General features: G+C 42.2%; 2 protein-coding genes across 4 annotated transcripts in view; both read left to right on the top strand.

Moving 5' to 3' along the window:
* Positions 1 to 26,866, top strand: part of LOC108900388 (sodium-dependent neutral amino acid transporter B(0)AT1) — a 244,075-nt gene that overhangs the window by 21,091 nt on the left and 196,118 nt on the right. The window lies entirely within an intron of this gene.
* Positions 1 to 26,866, top strand: part of dlgap3 (discs, large (Drosophila) homolog-associated protein 3) — a 108,924-nt gene that overhangs the window by 21,777 nt on the left and 60,281 nt on the right. The window contains exon 1 of one of the 2 annotated variants that reach the window (XM_051065634.1): positions 20,043 to 20,292. The exons of the other annotated variant lie outside the window; for it this stretch is intronic. The gene's annotated coding sequence lies outside the window, so the exon portion shown is untranslated. Of the gene's footprint in view, positions 1 to 20,042; positions 20,293 to 26,866 lie in introns of those variants that run through there. 2 annotated transcript variants of the gene reach the window in all.

Raw genomic sequence — 26,866 nt, 5'->3', positions numbered from 1 at the left:
TACAGTCTCTACACACTGACCACACGCATTTAAAAATACATGCATCCAAGGTCCTGCAATCCATTTCTTCATCTTAAAACATGCAGAACATTCTCTCTACAAACACACACTCACCCAAGCACACACTCTTCCATCAGTGGTGTTCAAGCTCTTTTGCTCGCTGCTTGTGTCTCTGAAGGCACCTCTATCTCACATACTGTACACCAAGAGAAAAGCCCCTTGAATTATTGAAGGCAGAAGGAAGGAAGATGGAGAGTGAACAGGGAACTTGTGCATGGAAGAATGAGAAAGAAGTGGACAGAAAAACTGAGGTACAGTTAGACAGAAGTGGAGAGAGAGAGCGAGAGGGGAGAGAGGGGAGTTGGGAAGGAGGCATGGAGACACATTGGGAAGGAATAGACAGTATAAGGAAATGCATGAGAGGGCAGAGATGCTGAAGGAAGGAGAGGAGACAGGAAGAAAGGGAGGGAGAGGTAAGTAGAATGTGTAGTTTTCCCTGTGGCTTGTTTGGCTGCTGATATAAAGAGGAAATGGCTAGATCAGCAGGGGCTTTTACCTACACTGAGTTTAACTAGTATGCGGAAATACATGCATGCCACGCACACACACATAAAAGTCCATGCCCCACGGGACTGAAGGAGATGAAGGGAAAGAAAAACAGACACTGCGCAGTAATGTCTTCTTCATGCTCAGATTACACTGCTCAATGAAGCTGCAGAAGCTGCTGGGCTTTTTGCACTTTCCTGCTCATGTCACTATTTATGTGTGCAAACTTTTGCATGCATATGTGTGCTCTGTGAGTGAAGATAGGTACACTCTGTAGGTACAGTATGTGTGTCAACGAGTGTGTGTGTGCTATAAACTGGCAAATCTACTGGGGTTCTGACTTCCCCTGGCTTGTATCAGCACCAGCTGATCTGTGGATCAGTGTCGTCCCCAACACACTCACAGACACACACAGACACACGCACATGCACACTTGGACTTGTTTGCAGTTTAAACAGCAGGTGGCACAGATAACAGCCACTTAATCTGCAGCCATTTGGACAACTGAATATGATACACAAAAAGTTTCTCTCCTATGTTCTCTCTCTCATCTATCTATCTACCTATCTTGTAAAATTTCCAGTGGGGTCACTTTTTCCACATTGCTGCAGTGATGCATAAATGTACTTTAGGACACTCGTGACATCACTGTCGGTGTGGTTGTTGTTGGTTGTGGAAGCAAGAAAGTTTCACTTTCCTCTGTCATGCTTTTTCATTCCTTACACAACTACTACTGTGACTTTTTGGAAAAATTGTCTAAAATTATCACAGGGGTGAAATGTGATAATCTCTCTGTGTTGGCAGGCATGGCCCCGCCTTGGAGTTTAGTTGCTTGGTCAGTCAGCATCTTATGCGTGTGGCAGTAGGGCTGGTCGATGAGCTTATAGTGTGTGGACTTCTATGTTGGTGTCTTGTGACAGACCAGCAATTAGTATTGCCTTTTTTTCCCAGCTGTAACCAGGACCTTTCCAAACCTTAAACCAAGCCTTCTCATCAGTACCTTGACCACGTGGCTTATGTACCATAACCATCATCATTCCCTAATCTTAACCATACTGTAGTTGGTGTGAGCAGATATTACCAGTATACCATAAATAGGTCCAAAAGATTAAAAAAGAGACATTGAAGTGCCGACTAAATACAGAATTTTGTTGAGCTGTCCAATATGGACATTTTGGTAATGGGGCTTAAAGGAACATAGCACTTAGTAGCTATGTACAGAAACTTAAACTTCACCACTGATAAATTCATGACAAGAAAAGACATGACAGTACCAAACTCACAGTGCCAAAACACAGCAGCAATGAATGCTTCACACCAAACCTGCCAAAATGAAACATCAGAAATAAATTGCTTTTATGGAAATATCGCCAGTATGAGGTCTTTGTTCCTCTACCTTTTTATTTACTGCTCCATCCCTGAGTGCTTTGTATTCACCTACACCTCAGTGATTAAAGCTGAAGTGTGGGAAACTTTCTGGCAAGGTATTTCTCTTTGACTGACAACGTTGCCTTCTCATTGTGAAAGCTGTCAGGCGGCATGTATTTACTGCTGGCCAGCTGTGATGACGCTAACACAGCGCTCTGGCTGGGCTGCCATTTGGTCTCTGCTGCCACACTCTTGGCCAACACTGCAGGGTAGCTTTCAAAGCATGTGTGGATGTGTGTTTGGAGGTTGGGCCGGGGGGCTACGTGGGTGTGTGTGCTTGCGAGCCTGCATCCATACATGGGCAGTGTTTATTGGCGAGGCACTCTCCTCCCACATCTGCACATCCCTCATCCTCTGGGAGACGTCCCCCCACTTTCATCAAGCTGCATGGGAAAGTGGGAAATAATTAAGGGGTGAATAGAGTGAAGTGGAAAAGTATAGATGAGGTAGGAAGTACAGTGACACATGAAAGAGGAAAAGAGAGAGAGAGATAGCGAGCGATCGAGCTTTAGCTAAAGTAAGGAAAGCGAGCAATGCATGTGGCGCGGTGAAGGCTCTACTGGTCACCATAGCAACCCTTTAAAGGCCGATCCCCAATGCAATTAGAGTGGCTTTGAGGCAGCAAGTCTGAGGGCAGAGAGTATGAAAAATAATGGCAAGAAAGAACAGACAGACTTAAGGGAAACAACCCAGCTGAATGAACGAAAACCAGCTATTATGTGACCAAGTGTGTCAGTAATTGCATGGGATAATTGTGGGGAGGCGTCCATTCTTCTACACTGGTTGTGAGAATTTTTAATAATGAAGACGCCTCTGGCAAGGCATGTTTATGGGTTTGTAAGCGAGTGTGTGCGTGTGTGCGTGTGTGTGTGTGCGACAGGCTAGCGTGTGCATACATTTATGTACGCCGTTGTGTGTGATAGAGTCTAGGTGTGCTGTGGGGGGAAAAAAAAGCTGTAGGTTATTTATTGATATCTTTGACCGCAGAATCCAAAGGCTAAAGCAAACGTACACACGTTAGCAATACTTCAACAAGACAAGACAGAGGGAAAGAGAGAGAGAGAGCGGGGCAGCAGAGGTTTGATTCATAGCAGCACCAGGGGATGAGGGCTTAGGCTCAGGCCACTGAGGTGATATTATCAATGAAATTAAACCTGAGAACTCGGTAGTATTATTGCTTGCAATCCTCTCAAGTCCAATCTAAGCCCATTAAACATGAAAGAGCACAACATTTCCAGGCAAAAATGAGTACCATTTTCTTTGGTAGACACAAGCTCTGGTTCGTACTTACAAATAACTGCGTAATCAATTTACGCAGAAAACAGTTTGGGCACTGCTTTCGTGTCCATCACAAAAGTAACATGAAAACTAAATAGTCAGGTTTGCTTCACGAGGGCCCTGGCTCTCCATCCCGTGAGGATCATATTGATTAGTTCATGTTCACACTGCAGATCAGCTGCCAGTTATTAAGCACACAGTTTGAGGCTTTAATATAGAACCAACTACCAAATCTAAGTGCTGCAAAAAGACAAACATGCATGATTCATATCAGCCAAAACCCATTTTCAATTAATGAAAGTTAATGCGTATAGTGCAAGACTGAATAGGCGCACTATCTTTAAATCCTATACACAACTGAAGGTGTCAGTATGATTCAAACCAGAGGCTGGTCAGTTCATTCAACAGCGTGTGAAACCCCCCCTTCCTGACCGATTTTTGGGATTTGAGTGGCTGCGAGTGTGTGGTGGTGATTTTTTTTCCCATTCATCTCATAACAACTCCCATCACTTTTAATGCATAGAAATGCGTGGCACCACCATGAGTGCTTGTTACCTCCACTGATGGTAGGCCCTGCATTCAGTGTGCAGCCATTTACAACAGGTATAAACATGGGCCTTAACCCTGCAATCATACAACCAGTGATATGAATTTTTCCCTTTGTGGCCCTCCATCCACCATGAAGTAAACACAACATAGAAGAACGAGTGTGTTGTTGTTGGTTTTTTGTTTTTGACACGACACCAGCTCTGCTTGATGGAGTGGAGTGGGGGGAATGTCTCATCATGAGGGGCAGTGTGAAATGCTCTGGTCGCCGACCTTATGAGATGTAGACTCCACTGTTCGTAGGTGCAGTGAGTCAACAGCAACTCCATTCATGTGGGAAACGCTCGGAAGGGAAGTGATGAGGATATTTCTCACTGCACATCCAGGGCAAATTGATGGCTTGTATTGCGGCCTGTAGCCTACTGAGTGTTTATAATGTAGCATTTGCACTCGACTGCCCCGATCTTGCGACCCCCAAAGGGAATTGATTTCTGCCGCTTCACTGCCCTTTCACGTCTCTATCTTCTCTGGTTGTTTTCCCGTTCTCCCTCATTCCATCCTCATTTTTTCCCCTTTTCTCTTCTCTTCTCCTTCTGCTCTTTCTTCCCTTTGTACTTTTATCTTGCACACACACAAACACACACCAATGTCTTTATGATTCTGCTCTGTCTTCATCCTTTTTTTGTCCTTCATTTCATTCGCTCTTTTGCCCCCTTCGCTCCCTCTGGCACTCTTGTCATGCCTGCTTGTTTTATTGCTTTATACAGTATCTCAAAGCCCCCAGCTAGCCTCCACTCCTCCATTCCTCCCCACACACTCTGCTCCCAGCTTCATCTTTCGCCACTGTCGCTCTGTACTGTATTTTTTCTTCTTCCCCTCTCCCTTCCCCTCTCTCCTGTGTTTACACCCTCCATCTGTCTAATCACTCGATCGTCTCCACTCTTTTCTCGCTGTTTGTCTTCCCCTCTCCTCTTCTATTTCTTATTTCCTACCCCTCCTCTCTGTTTGCGCCTCCGCCGCCAAGTGTTATCCCTTCCTCCTCTTCTCCGTCTGTCTCTGTGTACTGGGTCCTGTCCTCAGCCCACAGCTTGGTTGACGAATGGATTATCTCTCCAAAGACACGACGTAACCATCTCCAGACCTCTTTATTTAACCAGCTACAGCTATTTTATAGCTGTCATTTCTGCAGATTGCTGCTGGCGAGGTGATACCCCCCCTGACAAACACACATTACGCTGCAATTCTTCCCTTTTCTTGAGGTTTCACATAACTCATCGTCATTCTGACTAATGTTTGTACTCCCTCTTCCTCTGAGTTTAGCTGGTACTGGAAATATTCAAGTTATCTCACTTTGATGTAGTAAAGTATGTAAATAATAAATATGTACATCTATCTCACCCTAATTATCTCATCTATATGATTTAAAGACGCAAATTTGTTTTATATTTTTTCTGACTTAACTAATGCATTAGTGACATGACCTGCAGTGACCTCCCTCTCAGTCTTTCTGTTATTGCTCCACTAAGGCCCAAATATTAATGTGAAGAAGATCTCAGGTGGGTCCTTCTGGTATTAGAGACATATTACCTTTGAAGTAGGCTGAAATGAAAGTATATTATTCAGAGCGGGGCCTGCGAATTGCAGCCTGTACAATATTGGATAGGTTAGCTTAGGTGGTTAAGGCTTTTCAAAACTGCCCTTTTGTGGTGAATAATTTAGCATTTTCACAGCGGAGGCCTCCAGTAAAGGCTCGGGCCTGTCACATCTGGCCCATATTTCTGTCAGGGAAAAAGTTGTATCAGCTGCAGAACTGTGAACTTTCACCACGACACCAATTGACCTGACATTTCTCACAAGCTGCATCGGAAAGTACATTAAAGACAAGTTCTAGATGTAATGAAATTAGAGACCTGACCTTTGTCCTCATAATGATGGGGTTCTCTATTAATTTCATTTATTTCATCATTTTCTGCACATGGTATGAGACCGGGTGGATGCCTGCAGGGCTGTACCAACCACTTCATCGGTACAATAGTCAGAGATTCAGCTACATGTTAAACAACTGAAGATCCATCCCAAATTATCAGGGAATTTATGAAAAACATGGCTTTCAAAAAGTGCTTCTCTGCCTCTTGCATGTGCGTTCATCGGTGTAGCTCTGGGTGGCTCGCTATGTTCCCCAATGACATATTGGCTTAAAGCCCTCTGTAACATTCCCACACTGTAAGAAATATTGGAGTCTTCTGTCCTCAAAACATATAATTATATCATAACATGGTCTGCTAGCAATGTGAGCCTTAGTTACTTACAAATAAGTGTAGCTAGTGTTTCGTCAGTTACAGAAGCCATCGAATTTTAGTGAATTCATTCTCCATTAGGATTTAGCTAAAAAGTTATCCAGTGTTTCACTTAACATGATTACTACTGTGTATGTGGCAAAAGACATAGTTGGCTGTGGCATTTCTTAAACAGTATTTGAAATAAAATTGGGAGAAAACAACAGATTAATTTAACTCATACTTTTATTTTTGAAAAAAGTAAACTGCAGCTTAATCTAATCAGCTTTAAATCACAGTGTATTGCACTTTTACAAATCGTGTCAGAGGTAAACCTCCACTAAACAATATCCTGAGGGACACGCAGGCGTGTGTACTGTGTGTACAGTGCAGAGTTCATCTGGGTTCACCTGTGGGTGTATGCGAACATGCGGTTTCTTAAAACTGCTGCAGTTCAGTTAAGATTCTTTCAAGGTTGTCATAATTGTCTCTCTCCTTCTCCGCTCTATCTTTCGCATAACTGTTTTAATGAGCTTCAGCGATACAGGATAAAGTCTATTTAAAGGATCAGTTTTCTAAACAAGCCAGTTCCCTGATGTTTTTCAAAAATGCACAAGTTTGTTTTCCACTTGATGTGTTTGATTGTTGCTCCATCTTTAGTATATGCAGAGCACAACGCATACTGATACAGAAAACCAAATGCATAATTCAAAAGGAATATTTTCAAAGCTGCAAGACCTGGGGCAGCAAATTTGCTCCATGGATTTTTGATGCTGGGGTTGTGCTATAGATTCTGTATGTATCCGAAAGTAGTGAGATGTATACAAATCAAGAGAAGTGCGTGTGTGTGTGTGTGTGTGTAGGGATGAATTCTTGTAAAGTGCAGCATCAGTGAGTCCATGCTTTCTCTTTGCCATTTAATCTCCATGTCATTATCGAGCCACCCCTGCATGGCATGTGTTAGTCTGCATGTGTGCCCGTGCGTGTGTGTGTGAGTGTGTGTGTGCTCCTCTGCCTTTGTGATTATTACATATTGCATACATTAGAAGATGGATGGCACGTTACTGTGAAAGATTCACAGCTGTGGAGAGCAGGAATCGCAGAGAGAGTGAGGAAGATGGATGGAGAAGCATACAAAGGGGACCACGCAGGAGCAGAGGGGGGTAAAAGATGTGAGCGTTTCTTTTCAAGGGGATGGGTGGGATACTGTCTTGACGGGCCGTATAGAGATGGAATATAACACATGAGGCCCAGACAGGTGGCTGCGGTCACAGCCATAGACTGAGTGAGAGACAGAGGCACTGTGAAAAATTGATGTGCCCTACTTACAGCAGCTGAGCAGAGACAGGAGAGGGAGGGTGGGAGGCTGGCAATGATGTTAGATTTTGGAAGCGAGCAGGCCATGTTGTGTTTTTTCTTCTTTTGTGCATTACATCACGCCAATTTGTTTCTGGTTGTGGGTGTGCGCCTGTAACTCGTTTAGCTCCATGTTTGGCCAACATGTAGCAGCGCCACTTTGTTGCTCTTGTTTTTTAACAGCTGTGCATGTGATTTGTTTTCAAACCAGTGGTTCCTCACTGCTGTTGCTTTATTAATTTTACAGGCTTAGCCTGTAAACTAGCCAAAATATAGAAGACTTTCCCTCTTCACGCACACATCACACACACACGCACACCACTCCGGAGGCCTGGGCATGCAGCTCTCATTAGCCTATCTCACATTCCTCGGCACTGTTTGACCAAGTGGAGCCCTTTATCTGCCCTCCTCCTATTTAAACAAGGTGGGGAGAGGAGCATGGTCCCTGAAGGAGTCAGCAGAATGGAAACCACCTCACGTTAATCAACGCTTCCAAACTCCACACAGGAACAACTAAGGAGCTGTGCCGTTTTAGCCCATTTACTCCAAGGAATATCTTAATGACCAAAAAGGATTTATGGAGGTTTACGTTGTAGGCCACACTGGCACTGAGTCTTTGAATTTGTGCTGTTCTCAGCAGCCTGCTTAATGCGAATGTAGTGACCATGACTCACCTGAGGGCTGAGGTAACTATTACAGAAACCTAGCTCGCAGCATTTAACTCTCATCTCTCCACTTGTTAGGTGGGTATGGACTGATATGTGATATTAAGGGAATTTAAGCTGCTTTGAGGGTTTTGCCTTGGGCCAGCAAAGTCTATAGCGGCGCATTTCCCTTTCACCAACAGGACGCCTCGCTGTGTAGATCCCCTCCTCTTTGCCTTCCTCCAATTCTTGTGTTTATTCATCCGTGACCAGAGCTCCATGACTGACAGCATTCCCATTTGATTGACAGCACAGCCTTCGCCTGTTACCAAGGAGCTGATCTCACAGATGCGGCAGCTTTTCATTATCCCTCCCAATAGCATACAGTATGTACAGTGGAGCCATGGATACACTGTAATACATGCTAGCAGCTGACAGAGAGAGAGAGAGAGAGAGAGAGACGATGTGTCAACCCTCAGGTGACAAACTGGTACATACAAGCTATAATTACACAAATTGAACATACAGTCATGCAAAATGAAACATAATGAGAACATGTTATGGACATGAACATGAACATACATAGGTGCAGGGGCTTTGACTCACTTGACACTCTATGGAACATACACTTGTAACAAGCTTTGTTGTCATAGTGGCGAAGTATAAGCAAGTAAGATGCTAAATCCCTGCCTTGACCTTTGGCCTCCTGGGGGAACGTAGCTAGAATGAAAGCGATGTTGAGTTGTCATGACTAGAGCAGTGTATGAAACCTGAACTCATTGACTCATGGGGATGACGTCAATCTTTGTAAATCTTTGACATCAAATTCAACTTTGGTGACCCTTAATATGCAAATTCACACCACTGACCACAAACATTGACACTGCTGAAATTTAAGGGACTGGAGAGCCAGAGGACAGGAGTTGTCTTTTGAGTGAACTGTGTGACCTCATTGTTCCGTTAACAATAACAACAATAACAGGACCAAGCAAATGAAGAACTATTATTACTGACTTGTGATATCATATTTTTGGCTGGCTAGCTTGTTAACCATTGGTTTGCCAGCTACATTAGTTTACCAACTAGTTCTGCAAAGTGTCATTATGTCACCAAAATTCTTATACCACTTATGTAACTTTCCGGGGTGAGCATGTTCTTGTGCTAGTGTGTGGAAATTGGAATGGTATCATTTTCTAAATGAAAAATATGGATTGAATTTTTTTACATTGGTACCAAAACTTGATGTAAAGCCCCAGTCACGCTTACAGTGGGCTTTGATGCCAGCTGTGCCAATTTTAATCTTGGGGTTGGAAATTGACTCAGAATTTGACACCCAGACAAATACAACACAATGGTCAAATTCTCCTGTCTGACACAGTCATTAAAAAAACAAGATATACCTTAAACCAAAATGGATATTTTAGTTTGACAGCACTGACTGATTGGGAACCCATTCAGGAAACAGCCTGAATAACGAAATGAATGTTTTCGAATATCCTCATTATTGACAGCACAGCCTAAACAATGATTTTCCTGCTCTAATAATGCTCCTAATGAGGTAACCTCCCCCCAAACAGGCTTATCCTAAGTAACATGCTAGTTAGATAGTATATAGAGGAGGGTAATTTTAGCACCTGTTATCTCTTACTAATGACTTTATCTGTATTTTTATGTTTGTCCATCTGTCTCTCTTTCACAGCACTATTGAATAGACTAATTTCTCTGAGGGAGAAAGGCATGCTGGGTAATTGAAAGGGGGCAACTGGCACAAGTCAAACAGATGGAGATGTGCTGTGCGTAGAGTGTGTGTGTACGCGCGTTTGTGTGTGGGGCGGCGTCTGGCAGGAGTCAAATGGCTGTGGATTTATCAGCTCCCCAATGAAGGCCAAAAGCACGGCTTGCCAGATCCCACACTGTCACGCACACACTCGCACACACATCATGCATTACGTCTTCCAGTCTTCCTCCTCTCCTTTGTATGCCTATCTTCATCTATTTTTTTGGCGGCTTGTCCGTTTATTGTTTTCCTCTATCCATCCATTCATCCCTTCATCTTTTCGTAGCTTCTTGGACGGGCTCTGAATTCCACCTGTCACTCCTTTATCAAGTATCCTTCCCTTTTTCCTCTCTGCCCAAATCTTTCTGCAGTCTTCATCTTTCCCGTCATCTTTTCTGCTCCCTCGTCTTTGCCACTGGCATTCCCACTTTGTGACAGATGCCATGCAGAAAGAGAGGAGGAGACACTGAGAGAGGAAGAAGAAGAGAGAGGAGAGTGAGGCGAGGCTTGATGTTTTGTTGCTCTTGGTTCTAAAGGAAGGTCTTTCTTTTATCAACAGTCTAACAGGCTGCTGGGCTCAGTCATCTTGCTTTTTCTTCGACTGTTTACTGCTGGGTGTCAGGGCCCACATAGTCTGTGCCATGTGCGCGCACACGTCTATCTTTCATGCTTCAGTGTGCATGCACAAATACACGCACACACACACGCACGAGCAGTAATACACTGTCACTTTATTCAATAAAAGAGTTCTGTCACCCAAAACAAATATCGACAAATATACACAGCAGATTTGTGAATTTTTAACGGCTGATTTATTCAGCAAAGTGTCCTTTTTTCAGAAAACTGGAGGTCACTTTTGTTGTAACTGTATTACCAGAAAACACTCGGAATGACTCAAAAGACTTTTCAAGCTGCTGTCCTCTCCTTGACTGTTCATTTAAGGATTTGAAGGAGCTTTTTCAAGGCACCGAGGAAATAATCCAGTGTTCCCATAATCCTGCGTAGATGTATGCGCTCCACCAGTCACTCATTCACACACACACACATACACACATACACATGCGCATGCATATTCAAACCAGCATAGCGGCAGACACTTTCGCACAGTCACATACACCTGCTGCAGGTGTTCAATGTGTTTCTGATAACCCGCGCAAAACGGTCCGCCGGTGTGTGACAATCATTTACCGTCTTTATTGCGATCTTTGTGGCTCCATGCTGAACTGGATCTGTCGCATGAGAACTGAATCTTTGATGGTCTCCGGGCTTTTGAAATACTCTGAGATCTTCTGGCCTTTTCATCTCCTTTAGCTTTTTCCATTTGAAAAGAAAATGAATAGGCTTGTCAATCAGCCTTAGCCGGCCACCTGGAAATCACATGATTATGTTTGAAATACTTTGTACGCCGTCACTTTGTAGTGCAAAATGGATGATTGAAATCATGATTGAGTGTGTGGCCCTTCTGGAAAGACTAACTCATGTAAGGGGAATGAAATATGCTGCCAGTGACAGAATATAGTCAGAATTTTGTTTTTATAAAAGAATTACTGTCTTTCAGGTTAAATTTCATCCCATATGTTGGGGGGAAACAATGGGGGTTTGTCCCAAAATGTCCCAAAAATCTTCTCTCATGTGAATTCTGCTCTTGACCTCACCCGGAAGTTGGACTTGTTCTCAATACTTAGTTGAAGGTGACTTTTTTTTATTTCTTTCCCTTCCCTTGCCTAATTGTGGTTGAGGATGAGCCATTTGGCATCACAAGAATTGTTTTATTTTCTGTCTGTAGATTGGCTAAGCTTCATGGATAAGACTTAGTAGGAGGACAACAAAGAGCTCAATATGTTTTAAAGTGACTCCAGAGAGGACTGAAGACAAAGACAAGAAGATATGAAAAGGCCTCTTTTAGGTCTCTTTTATGCCATACTGCACAGAAATGGAGGGAGGGGGAGGCATGCTGCTTTTTTTTTTTTTTGCTGTCTCAGACCTTTTAAAAAGTTCTGCAGTTTCAGAGTCAAACAGGAATCCGTCCGTTGCCTGACAGAAATGCCAGGACAGTATATCCTGAGAACTCACACACCCACACTGAAAAATACCCCAGATACTCCAAAAAGCAGACAGTCGTCTGAGTGTCAGAGTTTAGAAGTTTAATTGGCCAATGTGTCAGTAGAGGAACAGGGTGTGAGAGAAGTGCGGACAGTTGTACAGAGAGAGCGCATCTCTCTGATTTACAAAGTGTTACCGCCAAAGATGTGCTCCAGTCTGTTACTTTCCTTTGTGTCTGTAGTGTTGCATTCGCCTTAGGTGAGAAAGGTGTGTAAAAAGTGTATGGAGGTGTGTTACACATGGAGGTCTTTGTGTTACTTTGTTTCTGCACTTAAAAACAAAATGGTCACTCTCTCAGTTGAGGACTTGAGTGTTAGGTTGAGAATTAGGATTATATCAAAGTCAAGAATTCACCGCTTGTACCACCTTTTGTCATCACAAAATGTTTGGTTCTTGAAGGTTAGTGACATAGTAACACCTCTCAGGGATAGTTGGTGAAGTACTGTAGCTGTTGAGCAAACCACTAACAGGCAAGCCAGCTAATGAAAGGCTAGTTAGGCAATATATGTCCCTGGGCTTCTTTCCTCAGATAGCTTTTTTAGTTCTTCATTACCTGACAGGTCAGCACTAGCAAGCTGCTTTGCTATTGGTCAGCCGTGTAAAAATAATTTGCGCAGCTTTAAATCACCCCTGTGAGTGAAGGTTGCTGTGATTTTATTGGAATTAATTTTGCCGTAAAATTAATAAAGATGCTGATGTGACCAGTTTTTTTTTACTTAAAGTTGGACACAACTTTGTGGGTGAGCAGTATTGGGGTTAGGTGTTAGAGATCGGATGCCATCAGTGGAAATGTCCTCACTATGCTAATACAAACCGAGTTTTTGTGTGTACGTGTTTGTGTGTGTTTGCGTGTACGCGCAGGCAGGGCTCCCTGAAGGAAAGACCTCATTCCAAAGCCTTGCCTGTCGATATTACTGCAACAAATCAGACCTCCCACACCACTGAGAGCAGAACATAGTACACGCTCACACACACAAGTGCACTCTCACGGACTCCATTGACTAAGGGAAAGTTTTATTACCAATCTCTGCCTGATACAGCTCCCTTGCTACAGTTTGGACTGTGAAAGAGTAGTTCCAGTGCTTTCTGCCTTGTTTAGGCCTGGTACGTGCATGATGGGATTATGCATGCATTTTATTTGTTTCTGTGCAAATGGACGCACACATGTACATGTGTACACTGGTTTGGCCTGTTTGTTCAGTTGGGAAAACATATTGCACTCTATCTGGACAGAGATGCACTGTGTAGCAACAGAGAAAACAAAACTAATCTGTCAAGTCTTTGACACTACTGCCATTTACAGAGCCTTTAAAACCTTACAAAAACCCATGATGCATTTCAGTTGCTGTGTTGTCCTTCCGAATATTTATCTTCAGATTATAATGGTCAAAGACACTAATATGTACGAAAACTATTGTTGCATTTCTTATCATATTTTATTATAATCTATATTTGAGCATACAGACATTCTTTGCTCTGACAAGCCACAGTAATTCAGATTAATATATTCATGCGATATATCTTTCCACTTCTCTTAAAATACAGAAATTAAAGGAAGCTAGAAGATAGGGAAGTTCTATCCCATAAGTCAGGCGTTGGTTCTAATAATGGAGCTGTGATCAGCAAGTTAAGCTAGCACTCAGTGATAATAGCTGCTCATCCCACTGGCGGATCACAACGGATCGACAAAAGATCCACCGCTAAACCTGAGTGGTACAGAAAAAGGCTCTTAGTCGTCATCATCCATCTGTTCTAGATTCGCCAGACCTTGAGTTTATCTCTCGTCTTACTTTATACTTTTTGTGTGTGTGTCTGCGAGGGGGAAAAAAGAGACACAGTAAGAGTAAGAAACGAAAAAGTGCGACAGATGAGGAGAGACAGTGAGAGATAGAAAGACTCCGCTGAGACCCACTGAGTCTCTTCCCACCTGTCGTGTTAATGCGACTGGACGGAGAGGGTGTCAGACAGACCGATGTCACAGTCTTGTCCATCACATGTACTTCCCTCAATGTTGTGAAGTTGGACACCTAACTGGAACTCAAACATGGGCTTTTAAGTTGAGAATGCAGACATACTTAGAGACGCCTAAATATTTGGTTTTCCTTTTGCCTCTTTTGCTTCAGATATGATTCTATATTGATAACATGAGACTTATTTTAGTAAACATTTACTGTAGATCAGGGGTTTTCCAAATGTAGACCATTTTTTATTATACAAAGTTGTTGAACATTTGGATACTACAGTAATACACCTTCAGATTGGGAAGCCGTATATTAGATAAACAATTTACATTAGTGACCTGGTACCATAAACTTCATTAAAATGGAAAAAGAAAATGAATGCAGGTCCATTTACATGTTGTGTTAAGTAATATATGGAACATTAGTAACCTCCTCATTCTTGTGAATGCTGAAGCAACACATAATTACTCTAACACTGAACGCTGGATGTTAGGAATGGACTTTGCTTTGTCAGCAGTAGACTAAATATGGAATTAATGCATTGTGTAGTTCTGCCTCTAAAATGATTAAACTACTAAAAAAATCCCCTGCCTCAATGTCCACTGTTTGGTTTTATAATAGTTTATTTTCCTTTAATTCACACAGTTTATGTCCACACACACCCTTTTGTTCTGTGTAGGACTGTTATGCACAGAATTGAATGGTATGTATTGTTGCATCCATTCACTTCAGATTTGAGCACATACACATACACACAGATTTCCACACCCTGGCCATGCAAATGCTTTCAACAGCATAATAAAAGCACAATTTAAACAGAATAATTCATTGGTTAAAGGATTGTCAAATCACTGCCTGTTCGTTGAAAGAAGCCTGTGATACTGTTCATTGTCCAGTATGCAGTTTTTTCACATTACCACTTTCTGAGTGGATTGTGTGTCACATCCACAATAACATTTGATCTCAGATTTTTCTTTTTTTTTTTTTTTTATAAAAAAAAATACAACAACAAAAACTTTCAGGTTTCCAGGAATAAAAGGGAGGTTACCCAACTGTGTTCATCCTGGAAGAGCAGTCACTGTGGGCCCTCACAGCCTTGATCCATGGGGAGAGGGGCTATACTTTGGTGGTGCAGCAGTCTTCTTCGAATTGATTTGGCTAAGTGGCCATTTATTTTAATTAGCTAATGAATAGACTGGTTGAATGGGATGAAGGCAGGGTCGTTTGACTTGATCACGTTTAGAAAGAAGCAACAGAGCTAAGTTTACTGGAGAGCAGTTCCCCTCTTGCAATGAATCAAACGCAGCACCCCACTGGTTTTCTACCACCAGAGATGTCAAGAAAATGTAGCTGAATAACAGATAAAAGAAGGCAAGTGGAAGATGCAAGACAGAGAGCACAACAGAGATTTTGGAGGATAGTGACTTTATTTAGATTAAGGATTAATTGTGTTTATCTCCTCCAACATAAGCTACAAAGGTTAGCATGCCCAACAGCTGACTACAAAACAAACTGACACATTGTTTGAAAACTTGAGCCATTTAGCATAAATCTGATCTCATCTTGCTGTTTTTAAATGAAGTATAAACAGGGTTTTGTTAGAATGAAGTAAGCCTTATCACTTGTCTTGAACTACAAGGATTGACTAACTGTACTCTGAAATACAAGAACTGCTGTAAATAGATCTGTTTCATTATTTATACTTCTTCCACGTGGATCATTATCTTGGATGCTGACATTTTGCCTCAGTCTTTTAGCATGAAACATTTAGAAAAAATCAGCCAACTCATGCATCTAGCATTAGATTAATTAGCCAGTTAGCCACAGCTGATAAAATCTGCCAGCGAAAGTTATCATCTCAGCTGCAAAACTGACAGCTGCCGACTGGAAATGAGACGCCCGTTTTTTGTCCAGCTCTATCTGAAATTGAGTACCTATTGTTTCAAAAACTATGAAGAAATTTGTGGGGTAAATCGACTACTGTTATCTCTGGAGGGTCGTTTAGCAGCGAGACTAAAATACCTTTTCAACCCGGTACAGTTTTTATTTAACAGAGTGGATAGAGTTGCCTACAGAGGGGCTAGGAGATTGAACATCATTAGGAATTACACTAGTTTTGTCTCTCTGTCAATGGGGTCGGCATATTACATCCCTCCAATGGAAGCCGTGGCTTTAGGTCTGGAGGGAAAGCTTTTTAGACCTGTATGCTGTACATACCACTACAGGTGTGAAAAAATGAAGCCCTCTGTTGCATAGGCCTGTTAGTCTTTAGGTTGACAGAAGGTGTGTGACATAAGTAACTTGTAACATCTCTCACACTGACATTTAAACAAGAACTTGTCATCTCAGAAGCCAGTCATTTAGCTTACCTACTTTTTGCAGATGGTTGAGAAAACAAAGGCTTTGCAGGGTTTGAGACAGTCGATAAAGGTAAAACGAACATGAGTGTGACCTATCTGAAACGTGTCTTTACTCCTCCCTGATAAACACCAGCAGTTGTGCTCCAAAGCTCCAGCTGTTTGTTATATGAAGTAATAAAATAACAGTGTGCTTAAACGTTTTGATCTAATTTTGCATCCGCAAGAATAAAAATTCATGAGTGTGCTTTGAATTCAGGGTTAAATTTCCCTGGACGAGCTAAACAAAGCACAATTAGCGATCAGTGCAGCAAGAGCTGGGAAAACTGCACAGCTTTATGAAGGAGAAGAGAGGGGAGAGGGACCAGAGAGAGAGCTGGAGAAAGTATAAGCAAAAGTCAAATGGAGGGGCAAACTTAGCAGAGCAGATGGTTTTAGCATTTTTGCCCGAGGCACTCCATACACACAGAAATCACTACAAGGAAGGAGAGCGATGATGAGTTGAAACACTAACTACACATCTGCACTTCCTCTCCTCCAGTTCTTCAGAGGGGTAGAGCGAGCAGGGAAGAAACTGGAGGAGTTTTGACAGGCATCACCGTCGCTGTGCCGCGTTCAGTAGCCTCAGTGTTCAGAGCAATCACAGTTGACACATGGCATCCATCATCTTGTGATATGTTTTACCAATAGTGCTTTCTTTCACATTTTGCTGAACGTATTGGATAGTCTCCTTTCTCTGTCAAATGGATGCGCTGCTGATTTTAGACACATGCATATTTTTAAGCTGCAGTTGTTGGGAGCATTTCAAACAGAAGACACAGCTGACCCGAAATCCTGCAGCTGAGCTTTAGCGTGCGGACCTGTCTGACAGCCAATCTCCTCAGTGTCACCTCACCTAAAAGTACACTGCAGACAAACACACACAAATACACACAGAGAGACACCTATGTACTGCCTGGCTAAATGAATGGTGAATGATGGATGAGTGCGAGGGTTTGTAGTGTTGCCATCTGTTCTGACATGGGACAGAGAGAGTGGAGGGCTTGCGGTTCATTGAGCTTCAAGCCCATCACAGCATTCAGCTCACTTACTGTATACGCTCCACTGACACCTGGATGGATTTGTGTGTGACTGTGTGTGTGTGTGTGTGTGTGTGTGTGTGTGTGGAGGAGAGTCTCCTGTATAAGACAGAGTCCCTCTCAGCCGATACTACCCGCATTACTTAAACATAAATGATCACCATTTCAAATATGGTAATATCTTACTCCGCGAGTTCATAGTCACACTTGAATTTCTACTCAGAAGCTGATCCAAAATCAATTTACTCCTCTTCTTTTCTCAGTGAAAATCCCTCAGTGTCACGCTGCCACACAGTCAATTTTCTCTGACTCGGCTGCCTGCGCCTCCTCTCGCACACGTGCCCCCTAACTACCTCACTCCATCTCTATACATGCCCTGCCATTCTCTCTTTACACCACGATGGTCACTCTAAACACAATTGCCATCGATTACTTCATTTCTCCATTTTTGTCTCTCTCTGAGAGTTCAGTCCAGGTGAGAGGAATTGCAGGCTTTGTGACGTCGGAGAGAATCAGAGAATTGGATGGAGTGATAATGAGAGAAAACCAACCAAGAGTAAATCTCAGTTTTATCCATTGTTCATTTTGCTATATGTTGGTCAACATGTCTGAATCCCTTTACAGTAATGACTCACACATAGTATGACATAACTCTAAGTGTAATTCTAACCCCATTACTAACCGATCATCATGGCACACACACACAAAGCCTTAGAAAGTCATACACAGTGTAATGCAGTGCCATTTTGAGTGCTCTGTCTGCTGTTACAGTGTTTGTGTTTGACGCAATCTCTCCCATCCCATCACCCCTCCTCCTCCCGATGACTGGAAGGTTATCGAAGGAGTGTCGTGCCCAAAAGCCAGTAGACAGCTTTGCCCTTTACAACAAAGTATCGGTGCTAATTAGAGACTATGAGTATGTCACTGGACTTAAGTGTGTGTGAGTGTGTGTGTGTGTGTCACTGTGACCATCCATGCACAGCTGTATCAGCCTCATACATTCAAACACAGGAGTGTGTTAGTTCCACTCATTTCAATGGGACTTTTGAGATCTGATCCTCTGTGTTATGAGGCCACGTCTCCGGGCAGCCACACATGGCCTGAAAATGTCAGTTATTCATCTTACAGGGATATATTTATTTCATTTCTTTGGCCATATTACCTTTTCCTGCTACTCCACTTTGTACATGACTGATAGACCCATTTAGTCTAGTTCAGACTTTTTCATGTTCAGTTGTAGAGGCATAAATTTCTTTTAAATATAAGTCTGTCTACAAAATAGTCGAGTTGCACAGATTCATGCACTGAACGTTCACTAAGCCCTACCCTCCTTGCTAACTGTTGCTTTGCCTGTCATGCTTTTGCATTATCGAATGGCACATATAATTTACATTTATATAGTGGCAGATTTAGCCACACAGAGTTTTCATTTGTTCACCTATGGGTCCTTCACTTTAGGCAGGTGTAGACAAAAGCAGGCAGTGACTGACAATTTTGCTAGCTAAAATGACTTTATTAGCCGTGGCTAGTTTGCTAATTAAGCTAACATAATGGTTTAGGGATTCCTTTGGCTGACTTTCTAATGTTTCCAGCTGACTTATTTTGAAATGAAAATTGTAAGGTGCATATTCAACAAGTTGTGAATATGCACCTGATACGTTACATACATCACATCATGCTAAGAGACAGTGGCTAAAGCAACATGTTCCAAGCAAAATCAATGATAAGCAAAAATATAACATCAGACTGTTACTTGCTTCTAACATACTAACTTAATAATCTCTTTCATTCAGTGGATGTTTATTAGTTTGCAAATCTCTTCATATCTCTCTTCATATCATTTAACTGTTTAGGATTGTTTATCTGCTATACAGTAGGTTTATTAATTTTAGGTGTAGAAGCTTAAAAATAATCCGAATCAGAATGTGAGTATTTCCATTTAAAGGTGAACAGGTTTTCATTTACATATTCATCACTCCATAAGGGACATGCATTGAGGGACGCGGCATACCTATTACCATGCTTAATTCAAGGGTTGTGAGGTGAAACGCACTAATGCACAGCACTTTAAAGCAAAAAGTATACACTTGGAAAAATGTATTGCTGGTTTTGTAATTTATTCTTTTTTTGTGCACCCAATTCCCCTTAAAATTGTCAGTTTCACTTTTATAGAGTGATGTGAGAATTTATCCAGCGTTGAGTGTCCAGGCTGAAAACACTGAATCTCTTGTGGCCACAGCATTGTATGCTGTTGTATTGAGGCTCAACCAGAGTCTTTGGTCCTTTGACGGAGCAGCTATAAACTCAGGAAACTATTTGGAAAGAGTGCTGGTGCACATAAACTCTAAACAATACAACAGAGCCTGCAGTGCAAGATCCATCAATTTTTGGGGTGGATTTCTCTTTAAGAGAGAGCCTGATTGAGCCCATTATGATGGGATTGTGTCCAGGTTTATATAGAAATACCTTCAAGGGGCAGCTAGGCCATCTTAAAATGAGATATGGCTCATTGGATTAAAGTTCATAGTGTTTGAAAGCATCCATAGCTGCCAGGAAATGCATTCTGGCTGAATGACAACAATCCCTTTTGAAACAGTGTGAAGTTGCACCCCGAGTGAGGACTTTGGATGACATTTTAGGATTTACTCTGCCGTTTGACTCTCTCCCATTGTCTCATACTTTTCCAGGTGAACAGACTGGAACCGCGGTGCATGCTCACCAAATGCGAGGCAGACTCTGGTTTCATCACGCTCCTGTTCTTTGAGAGAGTTGCTCTGAAATTTTCCATGAACCCACCTCATCAGGAGCAACCTTGTCTCAGCTTGAAACCTGTGTGGGTGAAATAAAGGAAATCGCTGATGCTAGGCTAGACGAAGAAAAAAAAAAGAAGATAAAAAAAAAAGTCAGCCGGCTAGAGCAGAGGAAGGAGGGTCACAATCTGGTGAGTCTGCAATGAGAGTGAGAAACTTCTGCTTGTGTGATTGTACATTTAAGAGGGGGCATTAATTGGAGGGATGGTGCATACAATTTCTATACTTAATCCTCTAAATGCATTCAAATGTAGCGGAGTAGGAATGGGCCTGGTTCAGAGTACGAAAAAAACATATAGCAGCTCTGGCTTCCATATGCATATTTGATGGTTTGGATCTCTCAAGGGTGGGTTAGGGGTCGAGTTTACACACACTCTACCGGGACCCACACACACACTCTCTCTCTCTCTCTCTCAGCTGGCTCTCTGCCCACAACCTCAGGGTGGGAGAGAAAATCAGCGAAAAGGAGCAGAACGAGAAGAGAAGGTTAATCTAAAGTGTGAAAGACAGAGAAGTTTCATATTTAAATATGTACTCTGGGAAAGTGTGTAATATGCTACATGCTGTTTTTTTAATCCTCTGTTAACCACTCAGTCTCTCTTTCCTCTCTACCCACTGGCAACAATTCTTTCCTCCTTCATTTAACCTCCATCTTTTCTGCTAGCTGATGAACATCAGAGGCACACTGAGCTTAGGCAATTTCTCTCCCCAGCTCTGTCTGTCTGTAGCGCTCGTCTCCTCTGCTTGCTCGTCAGCTCAAAAATAACTAAGCTGCTGGCTTTGTTGTCATGTAAGGGACAGCAGGGGAAATGTAACTGTACTCTATTTGAGATACACTCCAGCTGTTAGCGCAGTGCATAGTAAATTATGGTTTGTGGAGCTTGCGGTGCGCGATGCTCGCTCGATGAATTAATAAAGCTACAAGAAGAAGAAGAGGTGCTATCTGGGTTGCAGGCTCCGAGGCCTGAACTCATGACCTCATACTTTATAATGAGAGTTGCTGTGTCTGTGTGTGTCTGTGTATGTGTGTGTGCATGCATTCTCTATATGCGTTCTATGTATGCATGATGCTGTATGTATTTTTGTGAGAAACCGTATGCATGCCTGTCTGTATGTTTGTGTGACTAGTTCCAAGCAATATTCTCATGCAATATGGATGTCACTGAGTGCTCTGAGCAGACTGGAACTGAGTGTGTGGGGATGGGCAGCAAGGCAAAACCACAGTAATGTTATGCAAGGCTGTGTCTCGTGTGAAACTGTTCTGCAGTATACGGTTTAAGGAATAAGATGTCATTTTTGTCCCAAACTGTTTTGTGGAAGTTTCGTCGGTGAATAAGAAATGCATGAATTTAAAATAAGCAGCAACATGCACAGATGCACACAGCGGGCACAGACAGAGATCAGGTCTGACAGCTTTCTTCGGCCAAACATACATATTGCATTTGTTTATGTTTTTAGGGGAGAGATAATTCATATTCCCAACCCACACAAAGACACTCTCTTATGAGCATGGACAAACACATTCAGCTACATACACTGGCTTGGCTCACTGGCTTGTGAGGCCAACATGAATCACTATGAAAATCTCAGCCTTCAGTATATTCATAGACTGTCAAGTATGAAAAATTGATTAATGAAATGCCACATGTCATCATATTTGAAATCTAAGGCGTTTCAGCATGTGATGGAGGCAGAAATGGCTCCATGATGAGAGTGACACATATGGAGAGAGGGGTGAGATACGGCGTCTCTCTTTGCGTGCGTCTTTATGAGTGAACACTTCTCCGTGTGCTGGCACTTTGTTCCTGTGGAGTTGCTGACAGTGTGTGGATGTTCTTGCTCTGTTTAATGAGCAGATCTCAAGATTAACACAGGAAGATAATGAGAAACAGCATCACAGGAAGAGACTCAGCGTGCCAAAACAGTTGTTCACATTTTCAGCACCCTGCTAGTTCTGCTGCACATCAGACCGCCTCGCGTTTCCATAACCTGCTCACGGTCCGATGTTGTTTTTTTTCTGCAGAGCACCACCTCTGTTGTATCATCTCACTGTCTGAATCCAACACACATCCTCACCTCCTTTTAGAGGTTAATTATCCTGGAACACGTGTAACATGAACTGAGCTAACCACTTAGCTTTCAGAACAATCTCCACATTAATTATTTCCCTTAATTTGCACTAGATATGATCCCACCATCTCCTCTCTACCCACACAGAGCATGATTTAGATCTAATGCATGACACATAGCTAAATAATGGAGGCCAGCAGTTAAAGGAACAGTTTCACATTTTGGAAAGTATTTGGTTTTTTTGCTTATATTTGTTAAGTATTTAGCTAAAAGCAATGGCCCAATAGCTTAGCTTAGTACAAAGACAAGAGGCAAGGGGAAACAGTAGTCCCCCATAAAACCTCTGTTATTTTTATTTCAGTTTTTGTCCTAGCATAGCGTGTTAGCAAGGTATACTGAATGTGGTAAACATTATACCTGCCAAACATTGGCCTGTTTGCATTGGCATTATGAGTGTTACTATGCTGATGTTAGCATTAGCTCAAAAACACCCTGTCCCTAACTAGTCTCACAGAGTCACTACCATAACTGTAAAATATTAGCAGAACAGAGAATAATAAACACAAGCAGTGGGTAGAAATGACATCATATACACATTCAGAGGAAGCAACAGCAACATTTTCATGTTACTAAGTAACAAGGTAGGAGCCAGATGTAGTATCCAACAGCGTCGAACAGAAACATGCCCTCAGTCAGCCTCGGCATAATAGCAGCAAATGGTTATACAGTGAATTAATCAACATAAAATCTTCCCTCTCAAACATAATGTAATAGCTAAAGTGAGTCGTGTTGCTTTCCCAAGTTGCCAGGTAACATGTAGGTAACAGCAAGCTTTTTTTATCCACCGATCCTGTGACATTCTGCGAAGACTGAGAGATATTACACCACGATTTAAAAGGCCTGAGTTCTGTAGCAACTGTTTTTACTGAACACCTTCATCTCTTTGTTTTGCCTCATTCCTAACAGAGCTCTCCCCCAGGTCTTAATGCATCAAGATAGATTCCTTTACATCACAGCCACATATTAGAGCAGGATCTTCACAGAACAAATTCTACGCTAATCCCTGTATTGCTTAAGGGCTACAAGCTGAGCAGTAAAGATGGCGTAGCGCAATTGCACAGCCCGTAGATGAGTCTCGGTAGGAGAGAAGATGAGTTATCTCTCTTTTTGCTTTGCTTTTTGATTTTTGTTCCTTTCTCTGTGACTCTCTGTGTGAAGTCTCGGTGAATTTCTGTTCTGTCTTCGCTCTTTTCATGTCTTCTAAACTTGCACAATCCTACAGGCAGACATATGTGGACATTAACACACATATGGCCACTTAGCTAACACACACACACACACACACACACACACACGGTGGCATTTCTTTCCTTCATTATCACTTAGGTGGCATTTTCTACATTCTTCCACTTAATGCTGTTTTGCCTGACTTCCCAACCCCTGTTGTGTGTGTTCGAGCGTGGGTTTAATATGAGGGACAGAAAGTCAGGCAGGAGACAGGAAGTTAAGAAATGAATAAAGAGCCTGAAAATTGACAGATTGATGGAAACAGATGGAAAAAAAACTCATAAAGCAAGAGGGAGAGCTCGCGAGTGTGTGTGTGTGTGTGTGTGTGCGTTTGTGTGTTGGTTACCAATGTAGTCAGCATCGTCACACGGAATAAGATAATCACCTCCCTCTAATGATGTGGTTGCTCATCGCCCGGGGCAACCGCAGCCCACGGCGGTCTGTCTGATGTTGACAATCACCACACGCGCACACACACACACACCAGACATACATCAAGACACTCACAACTGTGACAGCCAATTAATGAGAGGGACGGGATGGAAGAGGAGGGAGAGAATGGACGATTCGGAATTACGACATTCCTCATTGTCAAAACTCTTAGCGCTGCTTTGCTCCCATCTGCTAATTAGCGTCTACTTGTCCCTCACTTTCTCTCTGTCTTTCTTTCTCTCCCTGCTGGGTGCACATGTAGGTCTTTATGACATTTACAGTGCAATTCTGGTCCTTGCAGGTTTTTCACCACTAATTGGTATAAGCTGGATGTGCGCAGTGTCAGGAAATGGATGTTTAAATTCAGTTCAGTGTTTCAGGTGGGTTTTGTCGCAGTTGTGTTTTACATCAGGGGACTTGTATATGCAGAAATAAGGGCAGTTTGTAGCATTTATTTTGCATTTATCTTTCACACATGCATGAGCAAACACAGAGGCTTTCTCCTGTCTAATGCACGAGACAGATGCACTGGATGTTTTTGTTTCCATGTCATCATGCTTGTTGGAATAAATGTCCATACAGGTTATGTAGTTGAGTATGTGGCAAATATGTGCAGCAGTTACCTAGAGACTAGCAAAGCAGCTGTGACAGTGCTGGCCTTTAGCAAAGCTCCATGTGATGGAGTGTTTTACATGCTCTCCTGATAAAGCGAATCTCTGCAAAATCAACGCATTAACCAAATATGACACTCAGTGTGTGGGTCTTTGGGGTGTGTGTGTGTGTGTGTGTGTGTGTGAGAATCACTGACTTTTCTCCTCCCTTCCTCACTTAAAGGTCACCGGATCACTTTTTATAAAACGTGCAAACATACACAGACACATATGCACACACACTCCAAATGACTGTTTAGATCAAGACTGACTCCTTAAACAGAAAAAGATACACAAGCAATCAATTTTGATGCTCGTTATACTGTAATTAGAACCACAAGCTTATGCACATTATGCAAACAGGAATATGCAAATTGCAACGGAGGCAGCTAGTCCGTGACGAATGTTACGCCCAGTGGTTCCGCTGCTGCGCGTGACAACAGGTTGATGACGATTTTAAGATAAATAAACTCCTCTCTTGTTTGTTTATCATCACTTCTTCACCTGGTGTCCTTCTATCTCTCACTTAAGTGAAAATGATTCATCAGATGTAAATAAGTGAGGATAGCGCAGCAAGTATAAGAAAAACAGATAAGTCTCCTTCTTATGTTTTGATGCTTTTTTCCTCCTTTCCTCCCTCTCTCTACCTCTCTGCCGCCTCCTTAATGCTTGTCATTGTAATAAGGCTGTTTGATGATGTGTCCTCTTCCAACAGCATCTGACCACAAATGCTGTGTGTTTCTTTGAACAGCTGAATTTTAAACTCAATTAGCACCCCTGCACACAAATACACACACACACACACACAACGCGCGCACAAGCACACAAAAGCCATCTCGGGTGTACTCACACTGGGCACTGGCACAAATTAGAGTGTGAAACACACACACATGCACATACCTGAGTGGTGAAGCTAATTTGCCCAAGCGGACCTGAGTGAAAAGAATAATGAGGCTTTGATGACTTCACTTGAAGAGACTCGCTCCACCGTGACATCATCTGTGACCTCAACATGACCCCCACAATTTGCTCTGATTCATTCAACCCTCCTCCCTCCCACTGGTGGAAATCTGCACCTCCGATAGGCTGAAGACCACTGTGCCAGATGGAGTGAAGGGTGGAAAACTGAAGTTGCCACTTGTCAGAGATTGTGAATTGGGATTCGGTACAGCGAAGTGAGCAGAAGAAACTCTCATTTAGCTGTTGGGTGTATTGAGAAGTGTAAAAGTGTGAGAAAATTGTGTTAAAAAAAACTCTAAATAACTGTTGACAGACAGCTGAAATGTTCCACTGTGGTTCTATCTTCATGACGATGTGGTACAAATGGCACCAATATGGAGGTCCCACTTGTTCTCATCCAAAAAAGAAGGTATTCAGTAAACTAGAAAAGCCTGAACTTTCTGAAGAAAATATACATGTGCTTATTTATACAGAAAATTTTTAAAAATTCCAATGTCCTAAAATGTTTTTTGTATCTGAGATGATGAATGGGAGTTCCAGTTTTAAGTTGCAGCGTGTAAAGCAATTAAAGTGTCTTTTGTGGAATTTGTCCAGCGCATACAGTATGTCATCATTTGAAAGTAGTTGAACTGCCGGTTGAAGTGTGAACAATGAAAGCTGCTGAAATGTCAGTTGAAGTTGGAAAGATGAAAACAACTGAACTGTTAGATGAAGTGGGAAAGATGAAAAATTTAAGTAGTTGAACTATAAGAGTGAGAGAAGAAAGCAGTCGCAATAAAATGGTAAACAATGACAGCAATTGAAATTGAAGCCCTAGAAATGGTTTAAGTGCACTGTGAGTAGTTGAAGCGTGAATTTAAGTAATTGAATTCTCAGTTGAAAACTAAAAATGAGTTTGTCAGTTGATGTGTAGAGGCTGAAAGCAGTTGACATTTCTGTTAAAAAAGGCTATAAAAAATATGTCATATGTTCATAATAATGGTGCTAAAGTTAATTCCATTTTATTTTCTAGCACTTTATCTTTGTGGATAGTACAGATAATTCTCACTATACATGCTGATGCAAGAATTGAGTTACACTCTCTGTGTTACCCTGCAGGTGACCTTGATTGGAAGCTGATGACGTGGTTTAGGATGACGCTGTAAACCCTATCCGTAACCCTTGTGTCGTATTACCAATAGTCTGCCACTAATGGACATCCTATTCATTGCTTTGAGACTGTCTCTCTCAAAACGACCTCTCTGTGTGCATCAGAACACACACAGATGAAAGTGCACACATTTACACACACACAATGGGGCAAAAC

This window comes from Lates calcarifer, linkage group LG3 (genome assembly GCF_001640805.2).
Source record: "Lates calcarifer isolate ASB-BC8 linkage group LG3, TLL_Latcal_v3, whole genome shotgun sequence".
NCBI lineage: Eukaryota > Metazoa > Chordata > Actinopteri > Centropomidae > Lates > Lates calcarifer.
The sequence above is the reverse complement of the archived record's forward strand: the minus strand, read 5'-3'. Positions and strand labels throughout refer to the sequence as shown.